The sequence below is a fragment of the Amblyomma mixtum genome, chromosome 8, assembly GCF_055824585.1.
Source record: "Amblyomma mixtum isolate Tamu chromosome 8, ASM5582458v1, whole genome shotgun sequence".
Lineage (NCBI taxonomy): Eukaryota > Metazoa > Arthropoda > Arachnida > Ixodida > Ixodidae > Amblyomma > Amblyomma mixtum.
The window spans coordinates 110734985-110746976 of record NC_143019.1 but is presented as its reverse complement, the minus strand read 5'-3'; the positions used below and the strand labels follow the sequence as shown (position 1 = coordinate 110746976).

The following is an 11992-nucleotide window of genomic DNA, read 5'->3' as shown; positions in this document are numbered from 1 at the left end:
GCAAACCACTTCACCCCGCTAAACTTCGTCCCATCACCCTTACGCCGTGGGTGGGCAAGCACATAGAGCACGTTCTGCACACCCGGCTCAGCCGGTATCTATAATACAACTGCCTCATGCCTTCGTGCATGTTTCGTTAGCGCCCAGGGTTATGCACCCAGGACGTCTTTCTACAACTCAAACACCACATCCTTGACTCGCCCGCGAGGGACACCAAAGCTACCCTCGCTGTCAACCTGCCAAAAGCTTTCAACGACGTTATCCAAACACCCGTGCTAGAAGGCCTTCACGCCCTAGGCCTAGGCCCGCGGATGTACAATTACGTCCGCGACTTCCTCTTCGAACGCACAGCCACACTCACCTTGGGCGATCACCAGCTCCTTGGTGTCTCACTGGGAGCACGAGGAAGGCGTCAGGGTGCTGTGCTGTCGCCTTTCCTCTTCAACATAACCATCCTCCAACTCCCCTACCAACTCGCGCAAGTTCCCGACATACATTTCAGCTTCTATGCTGCCGACATCACTGTCTGGGCCAATCGAGACAGTGATGGCGACATGGAACACAATCTACAGCCGACCCTTAACATCAACGACTCGTACGTTCGCGCGCGCGGCCTAGCCTGCCCCCATCGAAATCAGTACTCTTCCTTTACCACCCGAGGCCACAATATCCCGTCAACCCTGCCATCTAACTTGCGCTAAGGAACCACCGCATTCTCAAAGATTCGCATCCTGCGGTTCGTCCTCCACTCCCGCGGCGCGCATGGCGACACTATCCAAGCTCTCCAGACCGAAACCCAGCAAGTCATCCATATAATCCAGTGCGTACCGGCGCTGAGGTCGGCGAGACCGGAACACTCTCCGCCTCACCCAAGCCTACATCACGAGCCGCACGGCGTACTCATTCCCCTACCTCCGCCTTAAGCAGAAGGAGCGGGACCGCATCGACGCACTACTCAGGAGCTGCACGAAGGTCGCCCTCCGCCTACCCCCCAGCAACCTCGGTATCCATAGCACGTTTGAAGAGCTGGCGGAAGCCACCCTAACAGTACAGCTGATTCGACTGTCCGGTACCGCGGCAGGACGCACTCTACTCGGTCAGCCAGGCATCGCCCCGATCGCCCATTCTACAGAGGAGGTCCCCTACCTCTAGATCTATGCTCCCATCTTATCATCCACCCCAAACCTAAGAACATGCACCCCGAGCACGTCGGAGAACGCAGGGCAGGCCGCGTCAAAGGCCTACACAAGCTGTACGGCGGCAGTTCCCAGGTAGCCTACGTGGACGCGGCAGTATACTCGTCGGGCTCTCGCATGGTTCTCGCCGTCGCTGACAATCATGCCAGATGACTCGCATAACCATCACCACCTCCTTCATCGCAGACTCGTCAGAAATTGCAGAGGAAGCAGCCGTTGCGCTCGCTCTCATCTCCACCTCTCCTCAAAATTCTCTCAGACTGAAAACCGCCCTATCCAATTTAGTCAAAGGCCTGATATCACACATCGAGGCTCGGCATCTACGCTAATGGCGCACCACCTGCCCGTAGCCCTTATGTGGACTCCTGCACACGCAGGCCTCCCGTGTAACGAGGAGGTTCACTCCCACGCCCGAGGTCTTACTTTCCGGGCTGGAGTGGGACACCCCCCCCCCTCCACCATCCCAGGAGGGTCTGCTTACTTTCAGAGATAACCTTACCCACTACCCAGATATCCGGCGCGTTTACGCACCGCCGGCTCGCTCCCTAACCCTAACCCAGGCCTCCCACTGGCGCCGACTCCAGAGCCGTACTGCTCCCCGCCCTATACTTCTCCATGCACGCTACCCCGATCAGTTCCTCTCCTGTAGGCTCTGCGGGAAACCGGCAGACTGTTCACATGCTCCTCACATGCCCTACCTTTCCACGCCCTCCATCCACAACCACGTCGCCGCTGCTGCTGACCACCGCCGGGTAATTACCGACGCCCTCCGAGGGCTGTCCTTTGCCCTATCAGCGCAGTCCCGTAAGGCTTGCCTCGTGCCATGTAAGGGAGGCAGGGTTTGCCCCTCCGCGTTGCTTGGCACTAAATGTTTCCACCACCACCACCGCAACCGCTCCCACGTGCAGATAGAGGAGAGCTAAAAGATATGAGAGGAAAGAATTGAAGAACAGACGCGCGTCTTAACAACCGCGTCCGCCGAAGCGAAGACGCTGGATGTAACAGATACCCCCTAATCCGCCCCCACGTTAAAGATCCCCAGGCGGTCGAAATAGACCCCTTGCAAAAATACGTCACCTGCCGGTGAATTGTGGTTCCAGTATCGGTTCGAAACCCCGCCGGGAAGACGTTCGCCATCCTATGGGAAGCCGCCTGGCCGCCTCTCCGCCGCAGCCTGGTTATCGTTGTTCCTTTGGTGTGGGCACGCAGCACTTGCTGAGCTGCGATTTTGCTGCTGCCGTGCTCACTGCTGAGCCACTGTTGGCACAGAGGGATTGTTTGAACGGAACCGAGCGATTTCGTGTATCCAGTTCATCTGTGGGAAAGCGACTTGACTATGTTGCCGCCGCTTCGGAGTGTACACATTGATACATATGTGCCCCAGTCGACAGCAACCACGTAACGTCAGCGGAAAGCATACAAGCTCGTCACCGAGAGCTACGTCGTCACGTCATCTGTGTCTGCGAATTATTCCCGCGTAATGTAAGAAACCGAACTTCGCTTAGGCGTTTAAATGTTGTTAAACCGAACTAATTAGGCGCAGGCGGAGTGGCACCCGATGTGCTTTGCTCACTTTTTTACGCATCGGGGTTGACGTGTAGGTCTGCCCGATTAAGCCGATTTGCTTATTTTTATTTGTGCGCGCTGCTTCAAAAGATGGAATTAAAGACACGTGCAAGAAAAAACGCAAGTTACAATCGGGTGCTGACCTCTCTCGCGCGCTGGTATTCGTGCTGTCCTATTTTGTGCATGTGCTCCTAAGCTTTATGCTGCGACGTTTCGCGTAAACTCGCTGTGGTCGCGCCGCGCACAGTGGCTTTCCAGTATTCCTTTAACTACGAAGACTCTAGACTTCTATCATTGCAAAGCGCTGCAACACCCCGATTGTCATTCATTATGAAGTAAGACGGTGGTAGTAAGCCAGGATTGCATATATTGCAGTACACGGGCAAAGCAACCCGAAAAGACGACGGCGAAGGGACAGTGCTACGAAGTGCAGTGTCGCTTCTTTCCTTTCATCCTGCTACGCTGTCCTCTGTCCTTAAACACTCTTGGGGACGAGACTGCAGTAGTCATGCCACAAATGCTGATGCCAGTACTTTTGTGTTTATGTCCGTGACAACATAGTATTCGTGAAGGCCAGCTTCCACACAAGTCAGAAGAAGACGAAGCCGCCTTATGCATGAAAAACTGTAGCGCTCCAGATAAGGAAATAACGAAGACTTCAGCACACGCGCTAGCTTTCAACTGAATTGAACTGAAATGAATGATTCAGTTGAAAGTTAGCGCATGTGTTGTCGTCTTCGTTGTGTCCTTGTCTCGAGCGCTACAGGTTTTCATCATGAGCAACCAACTCGCCCAAACATCCACCTCGACCACCTTATGCAGTTTCAGTGGCCTTGTCTTTGGAACATGATGTGCTTCGCGTACAATGTGAATGTGATGCTGGAAAGTATGTGTGCAACCATTTACAAGCAGTGCCAAGGATTGTCGCGCTGCTTCAGGAAAAATGATTCTCTGATGCACTAGCTCATATGTCATACACTGACCTGCCTCATAGATCGCGAATGCCGAGAACAAATCCACTACGAGGAACCAGCGTCCAAGAAATTGACTGTCGAAAAGTTGCAGAAGACGGGCAAGCTGTTCCCAGCAGCTCAAAGGTAGACAGCGGCCATGCTGCAAGTGAGCCACTAGAGCAGCAAGATGACATACAGTTGTTTGCTGATGCCTTGAATACATCGAGTGGAATGCAACATTTTGCTAGTGTGTTTCAAGCTGCCGACTGCAGTGAAGCAGTTGAAACCAGATATGGCAAGGGGATAAAAGGCTATCCGCTGAGCTACCAACAGTGACTTGTACCGCATGGGTTTTCTGTGCTAATGTCGGGCAACCTAAGAAGCAAGCAGCAGCAGCAGTGGGAGACAGCTGAACCCTTTGTGTGCTTCAGTGGCCTGACACCTTGGCAAGTCCTTTACCCAGTGGATGGAGCTACTGCGGCAGTGCTTAAGCTATTGGCATCACTCATATGTTTAGTTCATTTCAGTAAAGACTTACATCTGTAACAAGCCACAAGCTGCTTAAGACACGTGGCCTATAACGTTGTTTGCGGGACGCCGTATATGTGTAGCACAAGTTAAACCATTGTTTTTATGCACCTTCTAGGGGATAGTGACAGCTTTTACGGCCGGCCTCCAGTGTCGACCGTGTACCCTACGACACAAATAAAGAGATTATTATTATTATTATTATTATAGTTGTTACACTTGTTGAAACCCAGCGACTGGAGAGGGCCTCCAGAAAACAAAGGAACAGTATGGCTTGGTTTGACGGCCGCCCGTTGACGGCGCACCACTTTGGCATAGTCATTAGCCGCAAAAAGTGGACGAAGAAAGGACTAACTAACCTAACACCTGTGAAGGACCTTTCCTGTGTGAGAGCTATCAGGTAAGTGTATTTGCTACTGACAGATACATCTCGTAAAAACATCACATTCCTAACATACGCCTTTTTTTCAGATACTGAATCGCAAATGAAAGTGATGCAATCCTGCGATATAAGGACATCATGATTGCTGCAGGCCACCCTGATGACATCATTACCTGTGGAACGTTTGTGAACGCCACAAAACCGTGGCTGGGCGCATCACCAGATGCCATTGCCTTTGATACGTGTGAGCCCTTCCCGTGGGGTACCATGGAAGAGAAGTGCCCCCATTCTCTGAAGGATGCTACAAAAAAAGACGTTCTGTCTAAGGACTTTTCAGTCGAGTTTGACGAGAACTGCCAGCCAACACTCAAGAAGAACCATGAACACTATATTAAACTGCTCGGCCAGGTGGAATGACCCAGACTCGGTGGGCAGACTTTCTAGTGTTCGCGCCGCACTTCCTGATTGTCCAGAGGTTGCGCTTCTGCGAAGAAGAATGGAGCAGTATGGAAGCCGTGCTGAACAGCTTCTATTTCAACAAAATGTTGCCTTTTATGTTGAAGCAGCTCAAGGCCTGAATAAAACGTGAGGCTTGCTTAGCAGACCACAAGAGTTGAAAACTGTTTTTATTCTGACTCTAGAATTAAAGGGCTTTGCATATTACTGAGCACTGCACAGACTGACCATATGTGGTTAATAAGTGGGCCAAGGGAAAGGGGTATGGAGCGGTCAAAGATGTCATAGCACTTAATGCGCTGTATTCGTCACTCTACACGGATAGGACACGATGCGGTATCTTGCGTTTCCTGCAAGTCTTCTTTTTTGAACTGGTCCTTTCTGAGAAATGGTGAAATATTGAGACCAACCTCTTTTTCTTCAAGCAGGTCCCTGATAGTGAAACCCTTGTCAGCCATGACAGTGTCTCCGGAAGAAAATGTCTGGTTTAGAAATCCACTTCGAACCACAACTACTCTGTCGGACAGTGACGCCATGAAAAGTTCCTATGCGAATATAAGCAGACCATCTGGTGATACACCAACAAGTGCATTGAAAGTGTTGGTTGGCTTGTAATTTGAATGTGTACCTTACTGCATTGCCAGAGAGCTAGGTGCCTCGCACCTAATCTCTGTGGCATCAACAATCACTCTTGTGGAGGGGTAGAGCACGCGAAACACAGTTGACATATTGTAGTCGATCACACTACTGGGTGCCCTGAAAGGCAGTTTCCTTAGCTGGAGATAAATAAAGCGAACCCTACTAGAGAATATCTTCTACACCGTACTAGGTGAGATACCGAAAATGTGGCCAATGTGCGGGGAAAGAATTCTGTGCTGAGCTTAACCAGCGTAAGAAATAGCTCTTGCTCTGGTGAAAGCTTTCGAGGTCGACCCCTGGCATTATCACTGGGCAGGCATTGTTTCTTGCTATACACATTACATGAATTTTCGCCTGGCTTTAACAGCAGCAGCAGCTTCTGGAAATCCTGATAGTTGAGAAGTCCTGTGTACAACTGCATGCTGCTATCGCCATTCTTGAATCTGCCAAGTAAGAACACCCTCTGTTGCTGTTTTTCATTTAAGGCTTGTGGTTCTCGTAGCTGCTGATCGGTCAGAGCAAGTTTTTGCTGGAGATTTCCATTATGTGCTGCAAGCTTGGCATTCTTCTTTTTTTTCTCCTTCAAGGTCATATTTTAACTTCTGTAGAGAAATTCCCAGATTTGTTACATAAGTAGACGCCTTTAAGTTCCTCAGCTTTGGACTGAAGCTGTGCCTTGATATAGGTACACATGGAACAAAGTTGAAGGTCTAATTAGTTCTCAGTAGGAGAGTCCGGATGGTCTGCCAGGTCAGCGGGCTGGTAGTCGCAACCTGCAACGTTGGCGCTTGCAGGTTGAGAGTGCTGATCATATTGAGTGCTGCCTTAGTGAGATTTTTCTCTAGAACCGGCTGTGCTTGTGTCGGTTGTTGGAGCCCTGCAGATGCAGTGTGGTAGTCGCTGCTTTTGTAGAAGCCGTTTCTTCACTGCTTTCGAAAATGAGAACTGTGATGGAACAGCATTTTCTCTGAGGTAACGTCTTCCACTTGCTACATTGCTGACGAAGTGATCTGGATTGAAATGTTAGGAGGATATTTTGGTTGATTGCTTAATTGCAAATTTATTACCCGAGTCTCTTTTTATAGCCACAATTCACTTCTTGAGCAGTAGGCCGTATCTGGGAAACTTGCGATAGGACACCTGCAACAGATGTATAAGCCATTGAGAGGATGGTGTGTCTTTTTTTCTCCTACTTTCTAGTCGGTTATCTTTCACGTAAAACTGGTTACTATACTGACTGAGTTGATCAACATCCCAAAAAAAATTTCTATACTCCCTCCCTGTGCTTCCTATTTTTAGTCAGTGCTTGCTTCCTTCAAAAATAGTTTTATGTGCTATATTCCCCGGAGCTATGGTCTTAAAAAGGTTCGCTGTGTTTCGGCAAGCGAAATCGATAGCTCGCGGCAGTATAAGCACACCAAATGAAATCGCTCGCGGGAGCACATGCCTCAACGGTGTCGTAGAAATGCTATGGTCAAAGCACACTGCTGCTGATGGCGAGGTCGCCTGTGTAATATTTTTAGCGACGACCGAAATTACAACCGAGAAAGGTAAAAACAAGCGTGTTGTGTGATGTCAGTGAGAAACGGTATTCTAAGCTCTGGTCAAAATGTATCGCTAACATCGGGAATCTCTTGCTTCCTGAATATAGCTCCAGCATAATCATAGGCAGTACGAAAGCTCACAGCCACGCATAGCGCATGCTCGCGCCGCCAATGAATGCAAAGTGCACAAATTGTGGAAATGTGCACGCAGCTTGGATTCCACCGCCTCCGCCAGCATTGTCGTTCACTCGGTTGCACAAGCACGAGCGAACATGTAAGCGACGCGTTTCGTCGGCGCTATTTAAAAAAAAAATCAACGATCTGTCAAGCTGGAAGGCTGTCAGTGGCCAGCACATCGGTTATTCTAATAATGTTCCTGCGTAGTCATGAAGCCGTGTGCGTCGGCGCCTTCGCGAAGAAGACGCAGTTAGACAGAGCTTTTCGTCTACATGCGATAATACTGCGAGTCTTTTTCGAATCGCATACAGCTCCAGAAACAAAGTTACAGTCGATCAGAAAAAAAAAGAACCAGAGTTGAATTCATGGTCCGTGACGGAGCGCGTACCTGAAAACTTGCATCCACTACGGTATACGGGCCACGTGTCATTGTAGTGTCCGTTCGTTCGCGCAAGGCCGCAGGAAAGGGGTGTTATCATTTGTGTTCGTGACGCGAGAAGCGACCGGACTAATCTCGATTGATCACAGCCATGCCGAGCTGCATCTACGTGTTTCCAGATTACTGTAGATGATCTCGACCTGTTATCTCGAAGTTTCCTTGCTGGCTTTAAATTGAACGATGCCGGGAGCTGCGGGCATTTGTAGTTCGACGACTGATGAGCACGTTTGTTGCTTACGACGCCGCAGAGTTATTCAGTTCTTTTGCGGGCGCAAGTAAGCCCAAATAAAAAGCTTCGTTTCCAAGTATTCTTTGTGTCTTCCTCACCGCTGGACTGCCGTCAATACAACGTGACATCTGGTGGCGGTGCTGGGTAGCCTTCCATGTTCCTGACACCCCTACAAGTCATGACGCCAGCCCTCCGAGTCATTCACCGCAGGGCCTGAGTCCAGTCCACCGCGCAAGCCGACGTCTGCTAGGGGACGCACCTGAGTTCGGGATTCTGCCGGACCCTACTCGGAAGCGAAAGCAAGTAGCAACGTCCACAATGAGCTTGCCTCAGGCGACCACTCCAATAATTTTGCAGCAGCCCTGGGTGCCACCAACCTTTGACGCTTCGCCTGGCGCCGACCCCGAAGAATGGCTGGAGCAGTTCAACCGTGTGGCTGTCTTTAACAACTGGGACTATGCCATGAAATTTAGGTACATCTTCTTCGTCCTGGAGGGGCCAGCAAGAGTCTCGTTCGAGAATGAGGAAGCCAGCCTTGCCAACTGGGGAACCTTCAAGGAGCGGCTTGTCAAGACCTTCACAAACGTCGTGAGAAAGAAGAGAGCCCAGGAGCTGCTACTGTCTCGCATACAACACCCAAACGAGACCATTGCAGTGTACACTGAGGAAATGAAGCGTCTCTTCCGGCGTCCCGACGCGATCATGAAGGAAGAAGAGAAAGTGAAGTTGCTTAGGCGAGGAGGCAAAGAGAACTCTTTGCTGGCCTCGTCCGCAACCCACCAAAAACCGTCGCGGAATTTGTAGCAGAGGCAGCCACGATGGAAAAAACTCTTGATGCCCGAAACCGCCAGTATGGCCACCAGCAGAGCGTTTTCTCAGCTAGCTGCCTGGACACCGCCAACAACGATTACCTGCGGGAGGTTATACGCCAAGTTGTACGAGGAGAGCTCCGTCGATTGCTGCCAAATGGAACGCAGCCGCAGGTTACTTCACTTACTGACGCAATCCGGGACGAAGTTCAACAGGCCTTGGGTGTGACGCCGGCCACCACGCAGCCTATGGAGCCCCCAGCTACGACTTACGCCGCAGCAGTGCGTCGTCCTGTACCTCGACGACGGGAACCAAGCCCCTATCCCCCTCAACCAGCTCCGCTGGACCGCCGCCCTCTCGCCCCAACCCGCCCGTCCTACGAGCGTCACACAGGGCCCAGGAAATGCGATGAGTGGAGAACACCCGACCAGCGCCGACCACTATGCTTCCACTGCGGCGAAGCCGGTCACATCCTCCGCTACTGCCCATACAGGAGAATGGGCATCCGAGGGTTCTCTTACGATGCCCCACGACCCCGGCCCGGCCAGCGACCAGCAGAAATCGAAGAGTTCTTGCGTCGGGAAGAATACTCAACGCCCAGCCGCCTATCACGTTCTCCGTCGCCATCTTCATCGCGCTTCGTATCTCCTAGCCGAGGCTACGCCGTGCGTGGACGCTGTCCCAGCCCCCGAAGGTTAAACTGAATAAAGCAGCCTCTGGAGGTGAGGTCGCTTCTAAGCGCAAGGACAAAGATCCTCCACCGTCGACACCTCCGACGACACCTCCGACGACACCTACGAAGACAACTTCGACGACAACTTCGACGACAACACCGACGACGACGACGACGCGGCCAGACTTGAAGCCTTTACCGCTGCCCATAGCAGTAACGTTGGAGTACGCCCACCGCAGCCTCACTATCCGACGAAGCCGAGATCGGACACCAAAGACAACATGCAATACAAGAACTCGAACAAGTCACTTTGAAGTTACGGTAGATGGTCACGCGGTTACTGCCTTGGTCGACACGGGAGCTGACTACTCCATCATGAGTGGGCCATTAGCTCTCCGACTCAGGAAAGTGACAAAAACTTGGGATGGCCCGCTGATCCGCACCGCAGTTGGTAACCTTATTACGCCGTCAGGACGTTGCACTGCGAGAGTTACAGTAAATGGGCGAACCTATGCTACAACCTTCCTAGTCCTACAGAAATGCTCGCGAGAATGATTTTGGCAATGGACTTCATGAATGAACATCGGGCGATCATCGTCCTTCGATCCAAGTCGGTCAAGCTTTCCACGGAAAAAGCCATATCTGCAGCGACGACAGCGACTCATCGCGTTGCCTTAAACGTCCTCGACGAAGCACTGAGCGTGCCGCCCCGGTCAAGTGTCGTCGCCTGCATAGGTACAGGAGACATCGAAACTGGCGAAGGCGTCGTCGAGGGGAACACCCAGTTACTCCTTGATCGAGGACTGGGCGTCGCAAGGGGAGTCGCCCAAATCCCGAAATGGTCAAGCCCAGGTGCTGCTCACCAACTTCACCGAAGAATACCGGCATCTAAACAAAGGTACGACGATCGCTTTCCTCGACGAGCTGGGAGACATCAGAGACATATTTGCCCTACCCGACCAACCCGTACAACCATCTGATCAAGGCCATCAACAATCGTTTGATATCAACCCAGCATTACCACGGAGCAGACAAGGCCAAACACGCAGTCTTCATCAAAAGTACAGCGATTGCTCGTCATCAGCATCGAATGTGCAACGAACCCGGCTTGCCAAGCACCGCATTGTCACAGACGAACACGCCCGACCCTTGTGACAGAGCCCCTACCGCATATCGCCGCTAGAACGCCAAGCTGTCCGCAAGCAAGTTGAGGAAATGCTTCGTGACAACGTCATCCAGCCATCGAGGAGCCCTTGGGCAGCTCCAGTCGTCCTGGTGAAAAAGAAAGACGGCACCCTTCGCTTTTTCGTCGATTACCGCCGCCTGAACAGCATTACAAAGAAGGATGTCTACCCCCTCCCCCGCATCGACGACACATTGGATCGGCTGTGCAACGCTAAGTACTTCTCATCTATGGACCTGAAGAGCGGGTACTGGCAAATTGAAGTCGACGAAAGAGATCGCGAGAAGACTGCGTTCATCACGCCAGACGGATTCTTCGAGTTCAAGGAGTTGCCATTCGGCCTCTGCTCTGCCCCAGCGACGTTCAAGCGAGAAATGGGTACGGTGCTCGCAGGCTTGAAGTGGCAAATTTGTCTAACTCTACTTGAATGACGTTGTTGTCATCTCCTCAATCTTTGAAGACCATTTCAGAAGGCTTCGGACAGTGCTGGAAACAATCAAGTCTTCAAGACTAACACTGAAACCAGAGAAGTGCCACTTCGCCTACGAGGAGCTGCTGTTCCTTGGTCACGTCGTAAGCAAGGATGAAGTTCGCCCAGATCCTCAGAAGACGGCTGCGATCGCAGAGTTTCCACAGCCTAATGACAAGAAATATATGCGCAGATTCCATGGACTGTGCGCTTATTACCGGCGATTCGTCAAGAACTTTTCGCGCATCGTTGAACCTTTGACCCAACTTACAAAGGCTGACGTGCCTTTTAAATGGGAAACGCCGCAAGTGGAAGCTTTCAAACAGCTGAAGGGCCGCTTACAGTCCCCTCCTGTCCTCGGACACTTTGATCAAAACGGTGAAACCGAAATTCATAGAGATGCAAGCAGTGTGGGCTTAGGAGCGGTACTCGTTCAGAAAAATGGCAAACAGGACAAAGTTATCGCGTACGCAAGTCGTTCACTGTCGAACTGTCGAAAGCCGAAGCCAACTATTCGACGACCGAGAAAGAATGTCTCGCCATTATTTGGGCCACGTCCAAATATCGACAATACCTGTACGGTCGACCATTCAAGGTTGTGAGCGACCACCATGCTCTGTGCTGGCTTGCCAATTTGAAGGATCCCTCCGGCCTCCTTGCTCGTTGGAGCCTGCGCCTTCAAGAATTCGACATAAATGCAGTCTACAAATCTAGCTGCAAGCATTCCGATGCAGACTGCCATCGCGAG

At 51.4% G+C, this 11992-nt stretch overlaps 2 pseudogenes; one reads left to right on the top strand and one right to left on the bottom strand.

Annotated features, from left to right (window-relative positions):
- The first annotated feature begins 311 nt into the window (after positions 1 to 311).
- LOC149333898 (uncharacterized) lies at positions 312 to 5203 on the top strand (annotated as a pseudogene).
- A 48-nt stretch (positions 5204 to 5251) lies between these two features.
- On the bottom strand, positions 5252 to 6141 carry LOC149333897 (uncharacterized; annotated as a pseudogene).
- Between the last annotated feature and the right edge of the window lie 5851 nt (positions 6142 to 11992).